Source organism: Dipodomys spectabilis, unplaced genomic scaffold (assembly GCF_019054845.1).
Source record: "Dipodomys spectabilis isolate Male_0828 unplaced genomic scaffold, ASM1905484v1 ptg000661l, whole genome shotgun sequence".
Classification (NCBI taxonomy): Eukaryota; Metazoa; Chordata; class Mammalia; order Rodentia; family Heteromyidae; genus Dipodomys; species Dipodomys spectabilis.
Genome location: NW_024871338.1, coordinates 181,531 through 198,244, shown reverse-complemented (window position 1 = coordinate 198,244; position 16,714 = coordinate 181,531). Strand labels below are relative to the sequence as shown.

The following is a 16,714-nucleotide window of genomic DNA, read 5'->3' as shown; positions in this document are numbered from 1 at the left end:
GGAAGTGGTGGAAGGGAAAAAGGAAAAGACCAGGAAGGAAGGACAGGTCTGTGGCGAAGGAGGGAGGGATGGAAAAGTAACAAGCCTTGCCCGTTGAAGTTTGGATCTTTGGAGATGATAATTTTTTGGATGTTGGTTTGCAGACCAATTAAGAAAGGGTGCCCATTGGAGGTCTGAGGTTTGGTGGTCAAGGCTGCTCTTGGACCTGGGTATCAAGTCCAGGATAAGGTAATCACAGTCCCCTTTCTAGTGTAAATTGGTTTATTGTATTAAATGCGACTCCATGGTTTTTCTCCTTGCCTTAGAGGTCATAAGTACAGGAGTTCACAGAAAGAGCTTGAAGTCTCAAAGGCCATGAATTTTCTAAGATGTGATATGGCCATAATAGGTTTGTAAAAACACAATAGGACAGTGACATCACACTGGCAATACCACAATGTCATGTCAATGCTTTAAGACCGCAATTAGTTGTTGATGCCATTCTCATGATGAGGTTACAATAAGTTCGTAATCTCACAATGGGTTCATGATGTCAGATTGTCATGGCAATTCTCCATTGTCATTAATTGGCAATGAATGTATGAATTCAAAAAGGGACTGTAATGTCCCCAAAAGCATGTGTTGTCACAAATGTGATGTCATTCTAACAGTTTTGTGATATCACAATGTGACACAATGGTCATGACCTCTGGCAGTATGAGGTCAGAGGGGATTTCTGATATCACATGTCATACCAGAAATATGAGATTGAAAACAGATTGTGAGCTCACAAAGGGCCTAATATATGACAATGGCAACATGTTACAAAACTTTTAAGGACAGGACTGGTTTGTGATGGCACAGCAGGTTAATGATATCACAATGGCAATGCGATGCCACAAAGGATTGTGATATCAGAATGGTTATATGGTCAAAATGGGTTTCAGAAACAGAATGAATTCCTAGAATAGGCTTTCACACTGTTACATCTATGATGTAACAATGTCACTGTGATTTATAATGCTATGATGCCATTATCGTTTGGTGATGTCACAATGAGCTGATGGTGTCATAATAACAATTTGATGTCACTGCTGATTTATGATGATACAATGGTTATTAGGTCACATTATGTTTCTGATATCAACACACATGTCAAATTTGGAATACAATGAAAAAGTTGGGCGCTGGTGGCTAATACCTGTAATCCTAGCTACTCAGGAGGCTTTGATCTGAGGATAACACTTCAAAGCAAACTCAGGCAGGGAAGTCCATGAGACTCTTTTTTTTTAATTTTATTTTATTTGTGAACGTACTGTACAGAGGGGTTACAATTACATGGGCAGGATAATGCGTAAATTTCTTACCATGAATTGCAGCCTCCTCATTTGTTTACCCTTCACATCCCTTCCCAGCCTCCACCTTCTCCCCCCCCAGTCCCAATCCTTCTCCCCTCTCCCCCCCCCGCACCGACGTTGTAAAGCTCGTTTTGGACATGACAACTTGTACTTCTCATTGTTGCAATAGGTCCACCTGTATCCTTAAACGACTTGTTTTTCCCCATCTCCTCCACAAGTTATACTGACATCAAATATACTGAAAGCAGGGGTTATACTGTGGGGGAGGGACATACAAAGCAACAAAGAAATAATCTTATAAATGCGTTAGAAACACATGCATGAAAGAAAAAAACATTAAAATACATATCTAAGGGTTCATTTTCCTAACATCACATTATATGACCTTTTCCGCTTGACTCATACATATGCTAGCTATTGCAAATGAGGGAAACCATGGGGTCTATGTTTCTCTGGGCCTGGCTTACTTCGCTTAATATAATTTTTTCCAAGTCTTTCCATTTCCTAACAAATGGGGCAATGTCATTCTTTCTGGTCAACACAGAACTTAAAAAATGTCAAAACCTCCCATGCTCCTGGATTGGAAAGATTAACATCGTGAAAATGGCTATCTACAAATTCAACGCGATACCTATCAAAATTCCAACCTCATTCTTCAAGGAAATAGAAGAGGCAATCCAAAAATTCATACGGAGCAATAAAAGACCCCGAATAGCAAAAACGCTCCTCAACGGAAAGAACACTGCTGGAGGAATATCAATACCAAATTTCAAACTCTACTATAGAGCCATAGTAATCAAAACAGCTTGGTATTGGCATAAGAACAGACCTCAGGACCAATGGAATAGAATTGAAAACCCAGAAATGAACCTACAGACCTCTAGCCATCTAATCTTCGATAAGGGAGCTAAAACAATAGAATGGAACAAAGGCAGCCTCTTCAGTAAATGGTGCTGGCAAAATTGGTTAGCTACTTGTAGAAAACTAAAGCTAGATCCTTATATATCACCCTGCACCAGAATCAACTCCAAATGGATCAAAGACGTCGAAGTCAAAGCAGACACTCTGAAAACATTACAGGATGGAATAGGAGAAACCCTAGGTCTCCTTGGCGCAGGCTGAAATTTTCTGAATAGAGACCCTGAAACACAACAAATCAAAGAAAAGTTGGACAAATGGGATTGCATAAAGTTGCAGAGCTTCTGCATGGCAAAGGACATAGGTAGCAAGATCAATAGAAAGCCCACGGATTGGGAGAAGATCTTTACTAGCCATACAACGGACAAAGGTCTCTTATCTAAAATATACTTGGAACTCAAAAAATTAAATCCCCCAACAACAAATCCTCAAAGAAACAACTGCCCAATAAACAAGTGGGCAAAAGACTTAAAGAAAAACTTCTCTGAAGAAGAAAGAAGGATGGCCAATAGACACATGAAGAAATGCTCAACATCCATGAGACTCTTATATCCAATAAAAACCACTAGAAAACCAGAAGTGGTGCTGTGGCTCAAGTGACAGTGTGCTCGCCTAGAACTGAAGAACAGGGAGAGTACCCAAGCTCAGATTTCAAGCTCCATGACCTACGACCCACACACGCAAAAAAAAAATAATTAAAAACAGACATTCACAATCTGTCTATAACATCACAATGAAAATGTGCCCTCATAATGCTATGTTATCACTGTAGTTCTGTGATGTCAAAAGTAGTTGATGCTGTCATAATGAGAATATGTCACATTGGTGATGTCACAAAGGTTCGTTATGTTACAATGGCATGTCTGATATCAATTGTCAGTTCATAATGAGGGTATAGTTACACAAAGAGATTGTGATGTCACAAAGGCCATGTGTTTTTTCAATGGTGCTAAGAGGTCCTAATAGGTTTGGGATGTCACAATGTGATAGTGATGTCAAATGACAATGAAAGTTCACAATGGGTTTGGGATGTCACATTGGTGATGAAATCAAATAGTTTTGTGAAGTCACATCTCATAATCACATGTCCAATTTCAGTTGCTACTATTTCACAATGAGGATATGAGTTCACAGAAGAAGACTGAATATAAAAGGCCATGAATTTTCTAAAATGCTATGAAGACATACTAGATTTTTGAAAAAACAATGGAACAGTGATATCACAATGGTAATGTAGGTTGCAATATGATGACTTAATAATGTTTTGATATCACAATTGGTAAGGCCACACTGGTGATGAATTTACCAGGTGTGTGAGGTCACAATAGGTTGGTGCTATCAAAATGATACATGTGATCTCAATTGTCATTAACTCTCAATGAGTATATGAGCTCACAAAGGAATTGTGATGTCTCCAAAGGCATGCGTTGTCTCAAAAGTGATGCAGTAGTAACAGGTGTTAGGACAAAATACTCCTAACATCTATCAGTGTAATTTCACCATGATCTAGATGTCAACTGAATTCAGGTATCACATTTCATTCCTGGACTCGGTATGAGAGGATTGCAATTTCACAGTGGGTTAGTGATATCACAATGGAAATGTGGGATCACAAAGGGATTGTGCTACCACAATGGCTATTAGAACACAATGTGTTTCTACTATAATAGGTTTGTGTTGTCACAATTGGTGGGAAATGTCACCATTCCATGCCAGATCTCAAATGTCATTAATTCACAATGAAGATATGAGTTCACAAAGAGACTGTGTTGTCTCTAAAGTCATGTATTGGCACAAATGTGAAGAAGTCCTAATAGATTTGTGAGTTCACAATATGATACAATGGTCTTGATATCTATCAATGTGATGTCACAATGTTCATGATGTCAGAGTCAATTTCGAATATCATATGTCATACCAGAATCATTATGAGTTTGAAAACATTATAAGCTTACTAAAGGCAGCATATCACACAAGTTATGATTAAAAACTCAAGGTCTTTGGAGCTTAAATTTTTTTTCTTTGAAATTGTATCCTCATTGTGAACTAGTAGAAATTGAAATTACAAATGTCATTGTGATATTACAAACTCATAGTGACATCACAAATACATTTGGCCTCATCACCACTGTGACAAAACAAACCCATTGTGACATCACATTGCTGTTGTGCCTTCGCAATCACATTGTGACATCACAAAGCTATTGTGAACTCTTAGCACCTTTAAGAAAACACATGACCTCTGTGGCATCACAGACCCTTTGTGTACCCTTATCCTCATAGTGAACTAATGAAAATTGTGATCACACATAGCATTGTATCATCACAAATACTTTGAACAATAATTATGACTGTGAAATCACATTGTCATCATGACATCATCATCTCATTGTGACATCACCAAACACCAATGAAACCATACCATTTTTTCTTTTTTTTCCTTCTCCGTGTTATTTATTGTAAGTATAGTGTACAGAGGGATTGCAGTTACATTAGCAAGGTAATGAGTACATATCCTATCAAACATTGCTGCCTTGACATCATATTGTCATTTGGATGTCATAGACCCATTGTGAATGCCTATTCTTTGATTTCATTCAATTTCAAATGTGTCATGTGAGTTGATTTCAGGAAACCATTGTGAACTCATAACTTTTGTGACATCAAATCTCTTTGTCACAGCACATTGCCTTCCTTATATCACTAACTCACTGTGACATCAAATACTTCTCCTGTCCTCATAATTTTTGTGAAATGCCATTGTGGTATCTTAGGCCCTTTGTGAGTTGAAATACTGTGTTCGACCTCATATTTCAGATATGACATGAGATATCTAAAATCCAGTGTAACATCATGATATCACACCACTGGACATCATAACTATTGTGTGACTTTGGAATCTCAGACCTGTTAGTTCTTCACCTTTGTGACTACATATACTTTTGTGACATCAGAATCCCTTCCCAAACTCATATACACATAATGAATTAATGACAATTGAGATCCTACATGCCATTGTGACATCACCAACCCCTTGGGACATCTCAAATCTATTGTGACCCCTAATTAGTATGGTGTCACCAATTGTGACCTCACAACATGATTATAACTTGATGTTGAGACATCACATTGTCATTGTAAAATCACTGTCCTATTGGGTTTTCACATGCTATGACCTCATACTATGAAGCTTCTTCTATCACCTGGTATCCTCACATTGAATTATGAGTAATTGAAATTGGATATATCATTCTGATATTACAAATAAACTGACATCACAAAACCATTGTGACCTCATCACCAATGTGACATCAAAAACCCAATAAGACTTCTCATTTCCATTGTGACATCTCATTTCCATTGTGACATTATGGATCACATCGTGCCATCACTAAACTATTATGACCTCTTACCACATTTGAAAACACACGTGACCTCTGTGACATCAGAGAACTTTTTTTGTATCCATATCCTCATGGGGAACTAATGACACCTGACATCAGACATACCATTGAAACATAACAAATCTTTTCTGACATCATCATAATTGTGACATCATGTTGCCATTATGATACCATCAGCTCATTTTGACATGTAAAACTACAATGACATCATAGCATTGTAACATCACATTGTCATTCTGATGTCATATACACGTTGTGTTTGCCTATTATGTTATTTGATTCTATTTCTAATGTGGCATGTTGGTTGATATCAGAAACCCATTGTGAGTTCATGACCAATGTGATATCACGGTGCCTTAGTAGCATCACATTGCCTTTGTTATGTCACATTGCCAAATTGATGTCACAAAGGGAATTTTGATGTGACAATGGTTATGACAACACAATGAGTTTCTGATATCAACCCATATGCCCCATTTCAAATACAATGAAATCACAGATCAGGCATTCATAATGTGACTGTGATATCACAATGACATAATGGCAAATGCTATAATGTCATTGTCATTTTGTGATGTCACCATAAGCTAAAGATGTCATAATAACAATGTGATATGACAATGGTTATGACGTCACACAGGGTTTATAATGTTACAATGGTTATGAGGTCACAATGTGTTTCTGATATCAACTGATATGCCACATTTGAAATATTATGAAATCACAGGATATACATTCACAGTACATTCACTGTGTCTATGACAGCAAAATGGCAATGCTATGATGTCACTGTAGCTTGATGATGTCACAATGAGCTGATGGTGTCATAACAACAGTCTGATGTCAAATTGGATATGATGTCACAAAGGGTTTGTGATGTCAAAATGGCATGTCAGATCTTAATTGCCATTAGTATATAGTGAGGATATGAGAATGAAATCATAATGACATACATAAATGAACTGTGATGACACGTGTGTTTTGTCAAAAGTGCTAAAATTCCTAACAGGTTTCAGTTTTCAAAATGTTAATGATATAAAACTGGGTTAGTGATGTCAAAACTAGTTTGTAATGTCACATCTTCTTTCAAATTTCAATTGCTACAAGTTCACAATGAAACACGTTCATAGAAAGAACTTGATATCCCAAAGGCCATGAATTTTCTAAGATGTGATGAGGGCATAATAGATTTGTGAAAACATGATGGTACAGTAATATCACAATTGCAATATGATATCAAATTATGTCATAAGAGTGTTATGTGACAATCAGTTGGTGATGCCATAATAGTGATGATTTCAAAATACGTTTGTGATATCGCAGTAGATTGCTGATGTGACAATGGCATGCCAGAACTCAATTGTCATTAACTCACAATGAGTATATAATTTTAGAATGTGATTGTGAGGATTCCAAAGGGATTTGTTGGCACAAATGTGATGAAGTCAGAACAGATTTGTGATGTGACAATGTGACACAATAGTCATTACATCTAGCAATGTGATTTCACAATATTCATGATGTCACAGTATATTTCTATTATTTCCCTAATTCTAATGACAGCTTTTGGAATAGAGCTATGTGCTGAGTCCTTCATAGGGTGCTCTGTGCTGAGTCTTGCACAGGGAGCTATGTGTAGAGGCTTTCACAGGGTGCAGTGTACTGAGTCCTGCCTTGGGTGCTGTGTTCTGAGTCTTTCACAGGATGCTGTGTGCTGAGTAATGCGAAGAGTGCCACGTGCTGTATCCTTCTCAGGATTCATTCTTTCATTGGGTCCTTGTAAGAGCTACATACTGAGATGATTATGCAGACAAGAAGTTTGAGCTCAGATATGTCTCCATGGCAGGGACAAAATTATGTATTACTGAAGACTAGTGAGTTGTCTCCTGAAGACAATTGTTTTGTTCTGCTTTGGCTAAGTCATCACCTTGAACTCAGGGCCTAGGCTCTGACCCTTACCTCTTGGGCACATGGCTACCACTCCACCATGTGGAACCACGGACCCCCTTGCAGCAAAGTGCCATGACCTAGGGGTCGATAGCTGCCTTCTCAGGAAGCTGAGATCTGAGGATCTGGGTTCCAAACTATCTCATACACAAAAGGTCCTATGAGACTATTATGTCCAATTGAACACTAAGAAACCTGAAGTGGAAGCTTGGTACTTGTGGCTCATGCCTGTCATCCTAGCTACTCAGGAGGATGAGATCTGAGGGTCATGGTTCAAAGCTAGTCTGGGGCAGAAAAGTCCTTGAGACACTTAGCTCCAATGGGCCACCAGAAAACCTGAAGTGGCTCTGTGGCTTAAGTGGTAGAGCACCAGAATTGAGCTGAAGAACTCAGGGACAGCACGCATGCCCATACATCATCTGCTACAACCAACAACAACAAAAAAGCAGAAACAAACTAACAAACCTGAAGTAGAGGGCTGGGAATGTGCCGTAGAGTGCTTTGCATATATGAAACCCTGGCCTTGATTTCTCAGGGCCACCTCACTAGCAAAAAGCCTGAAGTAGCTCTGTGGTTCAAGTGGGAGAGAGCTATCCTTGTTCAAGAAAAACAAGGTACAGTGCTGAATTCAAGCTCCATTACTGGTGTCTGCACGCACACACAGGGTCACACACACACACACACACACACACACACACACACACACATACACACACACAGACCAGAAGTGAAACTAATACACAGAATGGTAAAGCACTAGGCTTCTGCACTGAGCTCATGTTCAGCACCCAGGTCCTGTGTTCAACCCAAAACCTAGCCACCCAGGGCCCAACAAGGAGAGGTCAAATGTTTCAAAACATGATGAGCTTCACCATCCCTAGATGACAGGAATCTTTCTGATATGTGATATGTGCTTGGATTTCCCAAGGTTCCAGAAACCTAGGAAAGGCATCATAGGCCCATAATCGCCTGCAATTAAACATTTCATTAGGTTCAATATCCTAGTTTTCTGCCAGACGAACTCCTGAATTATATTGAGCACTGTATCTGAACACCGGAATATAGTCTCACAAAGGCAGGATAAGTGCAGGGAACTTGGCCTGCCAAGGGAGGTTACAAAAATGAAGGCATCCTGTCAAAACAGAGAACTGGGGAGAGAGATAGCTTGGGGTACAAAGAGGCCTTTTTCTCCTGGCCTTCAGAGCCTACCCACACTCATCCTCAGTAATTGGTCCAGATGGAGTTGTTTCACCGCTGTACAGGAGTAAGGCCTTTTGTTTGCCAGTTCATACAATGAGTGAGTCTTCTTCCCACAGCATGGGGTGGGAATAAACCCTCAGGCTACACTGGGAACAGTAAGGAGAGTCCCTGAACATGCACTGTTTCAAAAGCACTCTCTATGCTATGAAATCATTGTATTAAAAACAAATTTCCTAGTTTGGTGCTGTTCATTATGAGTACTCTGAAGCTATACCTAAAGGAACATCCATACATACGCAAAGACATGGAGGTACAGGCCCTTTTTGCGGGGGCAGGTCCTGGGGTTGGATTATGAGCCTAGGCATTATCCCTGAGCTGCTTTTGCTCAGGTATTGCATTAACCTTCAGTCACAGCCCCACATCTGGGCTTTTCTGTGATCTCTTAGAAATAACAGTGTCATGGACTTTCCAATACTGGCTGGATTCAAACTAAGGTTCTCTACATCTCAGCCTCCTCAGAGCTGAGATTAGAGTCAGCAGCCACTGGCACTTCCTTTTCTTTCCTTCTTCATTTATTACTCTGGACAAGCTGACTTCTTAACAGGGTCATTCCATTGGTTTTAATTTATAAGTAAACTACCCAATGTTCTTTATAGCTGCTTTCTCTGAAAACGATTTTCTCTCCTCATCTTCTACTCTGGTCACAGGTTTGCAGCCAAAAGTGAGAAAGGAGTGTTCCAGGATTTGGGAGCAAATGTCCACAGGACACATCAGTTCAGTCACTTAGCATTGAGCGGCAGTAAATTTACTGTCTCAGGATGAGTGGATCGAAAGCTGGAACGATCCTCATGCAATCTGAAGTGCTCCTTTTGCCTATAAAATGACCTAATAATTATGAATGTTTCCAACCTTAATTATCTAGAACACACTAGAAACATCTTCCAGTTTCTGTTTTTCTCTAGTACCTCTTGAGATTTAGACTAAAGGTTTGTGTGGAGCAGTTCCTTGGCGAATCCCTGAGGAAAGTTGCTAGCATCCTCCTCAGGAGATTGCCGTCCAAAGCCAGCCTGTGCAGGAAGTTGTGAGCCTCTTTTCTCCAATAAACCACCAGTAAACCAGAATGGAGCAGTGGCCCAGAGGGTAGAGCTCCAGCTTTGAGAGAGAAAGCCAAGCAGGAGATACTGGCCAGAGCAGGCAGGAAAGCCTGGGAGGTGCTCATGTCCAATTTTTATCGACCAGATGGCTGGAAGTGGAGCTGTGGCAGTGGTAGAGCCTCAGCCTTGAGTAACACAACTCAGGATTCCATAGGGCCCTGAGTTTAAGCCCTGGGATGGCCACAAAAAATATTCAAAGAGAGAAGGCCAAGTTATGTATCAGTGCCTTACCTACTTATGTGTGTAATACCTCCCTGAGTGGAAACAGACCATATGCAATGCTTCTGCTTTTATTTACTGATTTATTTTTCAGAGATGCCTGTTGCACAAACTGCATCATAATCTTCATTTCAGGCCCATCGCTTTTCTCTTCCAGGGTTGCAGGCCAGTGTCCTTATATGATGCACACTTAGGCTCTCAGCAGGGTTTATTTACATTTTATTATGAGGCCAACACAGGAACAATCACAAATCAGGCAAGGGAAGACAAGATCAGGTTTCTTAGAGGTAACCGGTATTCAGAAAAATTAACTTGGGGACGAAAAATGGCAGCCTACTTATGTAAAACTACCATTAAGAAAAAGATGAGGGGGCTGGGAATGTGGATTAGTGAGAGACTGTTTGCCTAGCATGCAAGAACCCTGGGTTCGATTCCTCAGTAGCACATACACAGAAAAAGCCAGAATTGGTGCTGTAACTCAAGTAATAGATTGCTACAGATAGTGCCCAGGCCTTGAGTTCAACCGAGAACTGGCAAAGAGATAGATAGGTAGGTAGGTAGGTGGGTGGGTAGATAGATAGATAGATAGATAGATAGATAGATAGATAGATAGATAGATAGATAGATAGATAGATAGATAGATAGATAGATAGATACAAAGATGATAGATGAATCTGTTCTTGGACGTCAAGAGGGAAGAAGGGAACAATTAGCAGTCATGAGGCCTTCTGCAGTTTGCCAGGATACTAGCATTGCATTTACATAACCACAGAGCAGGAAGACTGTCTCTCTCCCGCTTCTCAGGCACCTGAGGGCCCCAGAGCCAAGAGGGAAGAGCCAGGTTCTAACTAAGGTGCTTGGAGAGAGAAGAGAAACGGCCCTGCTTCTCCTTGGACTACGGATTGGCATTAATGATGGGCAGAATGAAGGAAGGAGAATGGACTCACCGAGGTAGAAGAAGGGCCTTCAAATCTGACAGATGAAGAGTGAAAAACCCACTCCTTAAAACCAGAGATCAGGGTTTTCAACTCTGTTCCTCCCCCCCCGCCACACACACACACACTCACACACTAAACTGGCTCTGTATTGGTAACCTAAAGATAGCTTGAGGCTCCCTTCACCTGAGGGAGGAAGGTTAATCAGTCATTGTTTGAAGAGGCTGAGAAAAGCCTGACCCTGGTGTAACTCTAACAAATGTTTGAAGTCCCCCCTCCCCCCCATTGCTGGTTGTGCCTGGAATGAATAAGTGGTTTTGCAGCTCACTTTCCTGTTGAGTGTGTCTTTTCTGCCTCCTAATCCGGCAGGCCTTGGTCTCTTCACCTAGCCTGGCTTTTGCAACTTTTTTCTGTCCTTCAAATACAGTGATACAGTGGAGTTCTTCCTGCTAACAGGGCTAGGGCTTGGACCATGAGAACTTAATTTGAACCCAGGATGGGTCAATAATGTTTCTTTCCTGCTTCTATAGCTTGAGAACTGTAAGAACATTTAGAGTGCAAGTAAATTCTCATCACCAAGGGAAACCCAGGAAGCTCTTGAACATCTCACCTTTCAGAAGTGGAAAGAGTGTCATAGTCTTTCCTACTCTGGCTGACTTTACCCTGTGATCCTGAGACCTCAGCCTCCTAAGCAGGGTGATGGGCGTGAGCAACTGATTCTCTGCTAGGTTCAGAACTGTAATGACATTTTCAGTACAAGTCAACTGCTTATCACAAAGGGCTTGGGGAGCATATTAACTCTTTCAGAACCCTGTAGCACACAAGGTTATAATGCTAGAGTCTCAGAGGCTGGGCATATGGATCTACTAAACTTGAACCTTGAGCTCTGACTCCAATTCTGGTATATATCAGCATTCATTTTCCAGAGAACGTTCTCTTAATTAGCAAATAGGAAAAATACTTTGATTAACCCTCACTTTTTTCCAGTTGTGTGTCTCGAACTCAAGCCTGGGCACTGTCCCTGAGCCCTTCAGCTCAAGGCAAACAGTACCAATTGAGCCACAGTGTCTTTTGGTGGTTCATTGGAGATAAGAGTCTAACAGGCTTTCCTACTTTTCCAGATGTGAGCCACCAGAATCTGGCCTTTTATTTTTGAAAGTCCTGGGGCTTGATCTTAGGGCCTGGGTACTGTCTCTGAGCTTCTTTTTCTCAAGAATAGAGATCTACTACTTGAGCCACTCCACAGCTTCTGAGTTTTTCTGAGTATGTGGCACTGAGGATTCAAACCATGGGATTCATGCATGCTGAGCAAGCTCCTTACCACTAAGTCACATTTCTAGCCCCACCCTTACAATTTTATTCCTCAACTTGCCTATCATCAAGAAAAGGCCTCTGATTATAAATCATCTAACAAAATCCCTATAGGAAGGTGTCCAAAGATAAAGAAGACAAAGCTCATCTGTGGGAGAGACTCTAAACATGTGAAGACTGTAACAAATGCTTCCATTTAATTATGTATCATGTTTCAAAACTTAATAAAGTATAAATGAAAATGAGTCAATGTCCTAAATTATTGTGAATCATTTTATAATAGATGTAAAACATGTACTAAATATTATGTGTACAGTAATACTAAATACAATAAACAATAAATGAATCAAATTAAAAATAGAATACAAAATCAATAATAAAAATAATATGTAATAAACATACATATGTAAGTATATATCATATATTACACATGTATAGAAATATTTTTTTCCATTGCAGGGCATTCATTTGGGCCCTCAGAACTCTAGCCTGAATTTTTTTCCTCAAAGACAGTAAGCTTCCCCTTCACCCATGGTGCAAAAGAGTTACCTGGAGGGTGAGATCAAATCACAGCAATTACAGAAATACTGGCCCCAGTTCCAAGACAGTGGTTTAATTTTTTTAATCTAAGCAGTTATGTTCATTAAGTTCCATAAAGAGCATTTTTTAAAAAAGCACTGTAGAATTTTGTACAGCTTTTCAGACATCCTTACCTTACCTCCAAAATGCTTCTCTGAGCACTACATTGTTTCTTTTTTTGTACATTTTTATTGCAAAAAATGTTGTACAGAGGGATCACAGTTACATGAGCAAGGTCATGAGTTCATTTCCTATTGAGCATTGTTGCCTCCTCTTTGTTTGTTTTCCCCCTACCATCCCTTCCCTCCCATCTCCACAACTACTCCCCCTGTAGAGCTCAGTTACTTTTTTTTTTATTTTTGGCTGGCACGGGGTTTGAACTCAAGTAGTGGCAACTCTGCACTTACCCTCACATTGCTACAGATTTACCAAGACCCTGAGTTCAAATCCCAGGCTAAGGGAGGAAACTGGCAGAAATTCCAAACTAGAGAAGTTTATTTCTTTTTAATTTAGTTAAATAGTTAATTAATTGTTTTATTTATTCTTTATTTTGCCAACCACAGAGCTTGAACTCAGGTTGTGGCAACTCTGACTCAGCTTCCATCACCCTAGGCTGTGGTGCAGTCTCTGGACCCAAAGCCGATCCTGGGATCCTAGGCCCTGAGGGTTTGCAGGAAGAAATAAAGTAGGATACCACAAAAAGTGGCAAGCTTCAGAGGGCTGGGGTATTACGTCTTTTTCTTTGCACCGTGGGTCTGAATGACAAGGCTGCAAAGTGGACATGACCTGCCATTGCTCGTACATGCAAGGCAAACACTCTACCCCTGAGCCACCTTCTATTTTCTCATTCCTGGAAGAAGCTGCACATGAAGACAACAGTGATCCTCATTTTCAGTCTGTACATTTGAATACGGAGGAACATCTTTCCTCGGCTCTCCATCAATTCCCAACTTTCCAGTTAGAATGACTTAGAATGATAAAAATGTAAAAAGAGAAAATAAATCATCATGAAAAAAAAGATGCAGAAAATTCACTGTATTTTTCCCACAAGTTCAAAAAATATGAACTATTGGGGAAATACATGGACACCTTATTCCCACTGGCACTGAAAGTCTCTAGTTAGGCAATTCTGATGAAGATGAGGAACAAAATGAAAAAGTGAGAAATCGTATCAATTGCAAGAAAAAAAATGGAGTAGGATCCAAGCAAATTTCTTCTTTGAGCTGCTGAAAATAATCGGCTTAGTAGAGTTTTCTGACTACCTTCCATAAAGGCCACTCATGTGAATACTAGGGATGACAATGAATATACCCCTCTTCATCGGGAAGCCTACAGTAGACACTTATACATTGTCCATGAGTTGGTGGCTCAAGCAGCAGATATTCATGCAAAAATTGTTAATGGCTGGACACCCCTGTGCAGTGCTTACTCGTGTAATAATACCAGTGTGGTATTATTACACTCTTTTTCATTATTACAGTCTTTCTTACTTCATCATGATGCAGATACCAATGCCCAAACTAAACGCCTCTTGACTCCCTTGCATCTTGCTCCTGGGAATATAGATAGCAAAGATACACTGGATCTCCTTCTGTTGAAACATTATATCAAACCAGGTCTGAAGAACAACTTGGAAGAAACTGCCTTTGATATTACCAAAAGGATAAGTATGCATCACTACCTCTTTGAAGTTGTGGAAGGCTGTACAAATTGTTCTATTAAATTGTAATGTTTTGGTTAAGTTTCTTTTCTTTTATCTTTTTTTTTTGTTGAATTTTATTATTTTACTGTGAAAACACCATACAGAGGGGTTAAAATTACATGGGCAAGGTAATGAGTACATTTCTTATCAAGCATTGTTGGCTCCTCCTTTACTTCCCCTTCCCATAACTTCTCATCTCCTCCCTACTCCCCTCCCCCCTCACTAACCCTCCCCCTGGCCAAAGTTGTAAAGTTCGTTTTTCTACATGACATCTTGTATATCTCATTGTTGCAATGGGTCAACCTGTATCCCTATTTAAACAATTTGTTTTTTTCCTTCCCCTCCACAAATCATACCAACACCAAATACAATTAAAGCAGGGGTTATACGGTGGTAGAGGGACATACAAAGCAACAAAGAAAACATCTTATAAATATGTTAGAAACAATTGCAAGAAAGAAAAAAAAAACATTTGAATCCTTATCTTGGGGTTCATTTCACCTAACATCAACTTATCTGACCATTTCTGCTTGTCTCAGACATATACTAGTTATTGGAAATAAGGGAAACCAGAGGATATATGTTTCTTTGGGCCTGGCTTACTTCACTTAATATATTGTTTTCCAAGTCTTTCCATTTCCTAACAAATGGGGCAATGTCATTCTTTCTGAGGGAGCCATAAAATTCCATTCCATAGGATTCTATTTTCTTAATCCATTCATCTACTTAGGGGCATCAAACAAGACCATACTAAAGCTACCAGAACAACTATGTTCATTGCAGCATTATTTAGCATAGTTAAGATATCAGTTACGTTTCTTAAACATCAAAATGCCAGTCCATTCTTTGTGTCCATACAAAATATTTTCACAATCCAAATAATAGCAATATCTTAATGTAAAAATTCCGTGGAATTTTTCCAAGTGAATTGCCTGGCTTTGATGTCAAAATGTATTTGAGTTGTTTGTGTACATCTGTAATGATTTCTGCACAGTTTAAGATTTTTTAATCAGAAATAATTTGATCTTATCTGTTGAAATGAGTGGTACAGAAACTAAAGATATTTCTGGTTCTTTTCTGAAAAAAGTATATTTTAAAATATTCTATATTCTGTGTTTGCATAATATCCATAATCTATTTCATTCTTTCCTAGATATACTTTGAATTCAACATTGTTTTATAATATATATATTTATTAATAAATGTGTTCTTTCAGATTACATTCCATATAGAAAATTTAAGATTACTTTTTTCTAGGTTCTTGTTTTTGTTTTTGTTTTTTGGTCCAGTCGTGGGCCTGAAATCTGGGCCTGGATGCTGTCCCTCAACTCTTCAGCTCAAGGTTAGCACTCTACCACTTGAGTCACAGCACCACTTCTGGCTTTTTTTTGCTTATGTTGTGCTGAGGAATCGATCACAGGGCCTCAAGCATGCAAGGCAAGCTCTCTACCACTGAGCCACCTTCCCAGTCCCTTTTTCTAGGTTCTTATAGTAGTATGTTTCTTTGGGATAAAATGACAATGTTAACTAATTTCAAAAGTTTTGTAAAGGTTATTCTATATAAAGGCCTTTCTAAGGTGAAGATTTAATACGCTGATGTCAAACTAATGTTTAATTCTAACACTTGCATATATTGTTACACTTGTAATTTTGCAATGAACTTCTTAATAACTGTTTTTCATTTCTGCAGCTGAAGAATGAAAAATATGGAATACTTCACATATTTCCATATTATCCTTGTGCAAGTGTCATGTTAATCTCTGTATTGTTGTAATTTGGGTATACGTACTGCTGAAGCAGGTAGTATCCTCTAAATTTAAGTAATTAATGATGCAATCTTTATACAGGCTTTTATCCTTGGGTGCCTATTTGTAGCAAGGAAACCTTATTGTTCCTAACAATACTATTGATCTTATTTCCCTAAAATAATGTGTATAGTGGAAAAAAAATTATGTTGTTCAGTCAATTGCTCACATTTGTGTTTTTTTGTCAATGACAATTTTAAGGC

The 16,714-nt window shown here is 39.2% G+C and overlaps 1 non-coding gene across 1 annotated transcript; it reads right to left on the bottom strand.

Moving 5' to 3' along the window:
* Positions 1-16,406: 16,406 nt before the first annotated feature.
* Positions 16,407-16,513, bottom strand: LOC122101426. Its single transcript, XR_006146376.1, has one exon. It is a non-coding gene; the product is annotated as a U6 spliceosomal RNA (small nuclear RNA).
* Positions 16,514-16,714: the final 201 nt, after the last annotated feature.